This window comes from Ctenopharyngodon idella, chromosome 14 (assembly GCF_019924925.1).
Source record: "Ctenopharyngodon idella isolate HZGC_01 chromosome 14, HZGC01, whole genome shotgun sequence".
Lineage (NCBI taxonomy): Eukaryota > Metazoa > Chordata > Actinopteri > Cypriniformes > Xenocyprididae > Ctenopharyngodon > Ctenopharyngodon idella.
Genome location: NC_067233.1, coordinates 30,607,726 through 30,613,725, shown reverse-complemented (window position 1 = coordinate 30,613,725; position 6,000 = coordinate 30,607,726).

Genomic DNA, 6,000 nt, shown 5'->3' with positions numbered 1-6,000 from the left:
ACAATTGAATTTCATTAGTAATATGTTCTCTGCATTGTGCAGGTTGTTTGTTGTTGTTGTTGCGAACGTCTTCTATTGAGTTGAGTTAACCATGGATGAACGAACAGTGAGCTAGCAGATTTACACTGATGACATAGTACATCATCCTGTGAAGTGTATTTCAATGATGCAATTGATGCATCATCAGTTTATGGATACAAATAAGATATTCCAACACACTGAACACTTTGGAAAGATCATTTTCATTTTCAATTTGATGGTACCATTTTTTTCTGTCTGTTACCTCTTGTAATATAACCTGGTAATAGGTTAGTTAGGCCATTTGTGGTATTTAGTGGAAATAGGAAAAGGGAAGAATAATGCATAGTGTACAATAGGAAAGTGTTATGTCCACCTCTTCGGTCTAGGAGTAAACAGGGAACGAACAATAAAAGTGGAGAGACTTAAGAGGATCTTTAGCTCTCCAGCTCCAGAGTCACAAAAAAAACAGACGTTAGCGTTTCAAATATGAAGTGGCGTGTCTGCCTTTTACTTGTAAAGTAAGCAGGGGTTCAACAGAAAAAATGTTATGAAATAAAGCATTACAAAACACACACACACACACACACACACACACACACACACACACACACACAAAACCATTACCTCAGGTGGAGGACCCAAATAAAAGAAAATCAAAAATACCTCTACCTAAAAGAAGAATTAATATAAAAATACCTGTCCACAAAAGAAAGAAAGAAAACAAACTTCCCTCCCTCCTTAACTAAACATTAACCCGGAGAAAAGATATTGGAATCCTCCACCCTACATTACCCATAAACTTATCATAAAGATTATGAACTCAGAAACACCTTATGACTCATGTAACCCTCCTTAGCACTCTCTCTGCAGCTTTATGCTGTAATCATCAGGGAACACACCAATCAGTGCGTAGACAGCGCTCACATGGTAAATGAGCACAGGTGGTAGCCCTTACCCTGTCAGGCAAACACACAAAAAGAGAAAAAAAGGGAGAGAAAGAGAGAGAGAGAAAAAAACAAAAAAAACAAAAAACAAACGCAAATAACACTTTATACACTGTAAAAAGTAATACGTTATATCTACTCTGCAAAATTTTGGCAACAGATTACAAGCAATATTATTAATTAAATTCAACAAATAGAATTGAGTTAGAATTAATCAAATTAATTCCTTAAATGTCAACCATTTAAAATGAGTAAAATTTAAGTAAAATTTAAACAAAATATCTGAATAACAGACAGATGTCAAAGATGAATTAAGAACTCGTTATTTATATTGCCAACATTGAAGACACCTGATGATAACAAGCAGAATCACTGAAGGAAAAAGAAACACAAGAATTAACAGAGGTTTAGATGTTGATGTTGATTTTATTGAAAATATTTGGTCACCATTGGCCAGTTTGCCTCTTTTAAGGAATTAAAAGACTCCCCGACTCTCAATGCATATTTCTTCTGGAGCATCAGTGAATGTTTGAACCTTTTTTAATAGTTGCGTTTGAGTCCCTCAGTTGTCCTCAGTATGAAAAGACAGATCTCAAAATCATTCAGTCACTGCTGTAAAGGGTTCAAATATGCAAAAGATGGTGGAAAACTGAAGAATCTGCAGGACCTGGAGAATTTTTCTGAAGAACAGAGCTCAGTTTAACTGATCAGAACAAACAAGAGACTCATGAAGAACCATCACAAAACAAACAAACAGTCGTAGATCATCCAGGTAACCACACACCGTATTAAGAATCAGTGGTTCACATACTTATGAATGGGGTTATTTTAATAAATTCAGCTATTTTTTTGTCTTGTGGATTATATGTAAACATCTTTTATGTAAAATATCTTACTCAGGAGATTACTAAATAAAAAATAACATGCATTTTTTATTATCGCCTTTATTTTGTTAAAATTATTCACATTTTCACAGATTCTGCAAGTAGTTCACATACTTTTTCTTGCAACTGTATGTATGTACGTTACTGCTATCTGGTGGTCAAAAAGATGACACACACTTACAGAGCAATTAGATTGTGTTTCATTTTGTTTTAATAAACGTTGCGGAAACCATGATAAATCAATGTGAACCAAATATAAATATGATGTTCAAATAACTAAATGAATAAAGTACAATGTTTATCTACCTTTAACTAGGCTGCTATTGATGCCATGCAGTTATTTATGCAGAGCAATACTATTGTTTCTTAAATAATTGAATCATTTACTTATATGTATTCCAGAAAGCATGTTATGTGACACACCCAGGTAAGTTTACATAAACGAATAACCTCAACCATTGGTTTCAAAAACCGAAGCATGGAGGTGCACATCATTTAGGTACTTTTTCATTTTTATCTTTTTTATTTATTTATTTTATTATTTATCATTGTTAATTCATTATTGATGTTGTTGTGTATCTATTTGTTTTGTATGTGATGGTAATTTCCATGCTGCAGAACAAATTGCCCCTAAGGAAAACAATAAAAGGATAAAGTCTAAGGTCTAAAAAGTCTAAAGTCTAAAGCATTTGACCAGATATCATTTCACTTTTAAGGAAACATTACTGTGCAGTAAAAGCATTACTGTGCAGCAAATGCTCCGAATTTTCTATCAACTGCAAAAGATTGCATGTCAAACCTAAAAAAGCATTTGGATGCTTGTTTTCTCAGCGTTGCAATTCTAATCAACTCTTTACACAATGACACTTTACCTGGTTTCACAAACAAGGCTCAAGCCTTGTCCCAGACCGAAATGCATGTTTGAGCTGTTTTAGTTGAAAGCAACTTGCACTGACATATCTTAAAATATGTCAGTGCCATTGTTTTGTCTCAAGATGCACAGCATTAAGGGTTTTTTTCTTTTCTTTGTTTTTCAAAGGCATGTTCATAAAAGCCACTTAAATGCCCTAATTGAACTAAGGCCTAATCCCGGCTTAAAGGGTTAGTTCACCCAAAAATGAAAATTTTGTCATTAAATACTCACCCTCATTTCATTCCAAACCCATAAGACATTCATTCATCTTTGGAATACAATTTAAAATACAATATTTTTAATGAAGTCTGAGAGTTTTCTGTCCTCCATTGACTTTCTTGGGCTTGAAAGTGGTAGTTGCATAGGCTGTCAATTGAGGGACAGAAAACTCTCAGATTTCATCAAAAAGATGTGTTCTGAAGATGAATGAATGTCTTACAAGTTTGGAACAAAATGAGGGTGAGTATTTAATGACAATTTTCATTTTTAGGTGAACTAACCCTTTAATTGATATTTCATGTAATGTGATGTTTAAACTTTTTTTTCTGAGTGAAACAGTTTATCAAAAAAGAAAAAGAAAATGTAGGGTGGGACTTTATTGGTTGTTGATATGGAGGCAAATCTGAATGTGAGCTTGCAGTCAATGGACCCTTTTCACATTTACAGGGTTACAGGGTTCTCAGACGAGTAAGTCATCATAGTTGTCAGGTCCATGGGTTCACTCATTCTCTCTGTGTGTGCATGTGCGCATGTGTCTGTTGATTGTTGCTGATGAGCTAAGGCCTGTTGCATGAAGCTAGTTGAACAAACTCTGAGTTTCAGAGTAGGTTTGGAGTTGACAAATCCATATAAATCCAACATTCTCTGACAACTCAGGTTTAATCCAGAGTTTGCGGTTAACTCTGAAGTGCGTGCACCTGAAAGTGTGACACGTGCGGCAAACAGCCAATCACACGGAACACGGAGAGAATCCGCTTGCTTCACTTCTCCCGAGAGAGCCACGCAATTCACTTCTCTTCTGTAGATTAAGAGATCATTATGAAAAATACCATGAAATTACATGCATTTACAAAGCAGGAACAAACACCGATACTGCAGTAAAAGTTTGAGAAGGCAACTAAAAGAAAATTTCTGACTATATTAAGGCATGTGAATCAAACAAACAGGCCTAATAATTTATATAGTTTCACAAAGACCTCAAAAGAAAACATGTAAGCTTAACCTGTTTTAAAGCTTTATATATTAAGTCATGTATTATATTTATTTTAATTTAAAAGCAAAGTTTAATTTTGCCAATTAATATAATTATATGAATATATGGTAACACTTTCTATGAAGACCATGCTTATAATGATTTATAGGCCCATTTATACTTATTTATAAGTAAGTATTACTATTCTAAAAATATATTTATAAAGCCTCATTAAGACCTATACCGCATTATAAGAACAGTTATAGATACATTTATATTGTTTTTATAATTACTTGTAAGCCATGCATTTGCTTTTTCAATGTGCATGCTCATAATCCATTATATACTGATTTATAAATGATCATAGTTCCAGAGACATTTGTTTGCTGTACCAATTAGTTATTAATTATGTCTTTAATGGCTAATGTTTGCATTAGAGGTCATGAATGGTAATTTTGATTTGTTAAAATCTATATCTCCTCAGCCATATGCATGGCATTGCTTATAGCAGTTTGGAATTATACTTTAAAAATATTGCTGCAGTGTTTTGCAAGTATGTAACATTAAAAAAGATTAAAAAAATTTCCAACTGTTTGTAACTGTTTTTTTTCCCCCTTCATTATTTTATTACAGGAACTGTTGTTCATTAGTTACATTTACAAGTAAGCAACTTAAAATGTATAATGAGCACATCTTAACATTTGCTTTAGGAAAATTGCATCCTGTGTTTTCACTTTACTTAAAGGCATCATTGATGCATTTATAGAGACTAGTAACTGTATTATTACTCACCATAAGTATTTATAAGAACACAATACAGCTATTAACAATATATTCACTAAGCAGTAATGCAGGTTGCATCTTTATAAATACATTCATGGAACCATATGACTGACTAATTAATACTTATAAATCAGTGTATAACGATTATAAGCATGAGCATTGACAAAGCAAATGCATGACTTATAATTAATTATATAAATAATATAAATGTAACTATAACTGTTCTTATAATGTGGCATAGGTCTTAATAAGTCTTTATAAATATGTTTATAAAATAGTAATGCTTATAAATAAGTATAAATGGAGCTATAATTCATTATAAGCATGTTCTTCATAGAAAGTGTTACCGAATATATTATATGAATTATACATAATTATAATTCATATAATAAAATATAATAAATAATTAGCAGCAGAAGATGAGCAATTTTTTCTCTAAAATGTTTTAACTATAAACTGATTTAATTTGGAGAGAGATACAGGGGGAGTGGCTTTATTGCATCAGATATGTCACTTTACTCACAGCTGATTGGTCGAGTTTTGGTCTGCAATCTCTAACCCAGAATAAAACCTGCTCCGGAGTAGGTTAGCCGTGTAGCGTAAGTTACCATAGCAATGAAGCCCGCTAAAAAACAATCCACCTTCATGGGCCCGAAAAACCAGGGTTTGCTTAAATTAATCTTGAACTTACCTGGGTAGAAACTGAAACCAGCTTTGTGCAACAGGCCACTGATCAGTGCCTGTGAGCTCGTCCACCCTCACTACCCTCAATGGTGGGCCGGCCAAGGGATACACGGAGGTTCCCAAGGTGGGACAGATGATTGCAGTGCATTTATGCCCACAGAACCCCACCACCTGGAGGAATTGTCCCCGACTCCCATCGAGGGCCTGTAAGTTTACTTCATCCCTAGCACCAAGGCTTACAGTGCCACTGGAGAGGCCGCTTCTGCCTCATGCAATGGCCATCCTGCAAGTCCATCAGGCCAGTGCACTCAAAGATCTGCACAAGGGTAATTCTGAGCTGGGATTGATCCAGGAACTGCGCTGGGTGACTGATTTCACTCTCAGAGCAACTAAATTCATGGCGCGGGCTTTCAGCCAGGCGATGTCCTTCATAGTGGTCCAGGAACGCCATAACTGGCTAAACCTTGCTGAGATGAGGGATGCTGACAAAGTTTGCTTTCTTGAAACTCTCATTTCACAGGGTGGCCTCTTTGGCGACATTGTCAAGGACTTTGCCCAGCAGTTCTCGGTAGTCAAGAA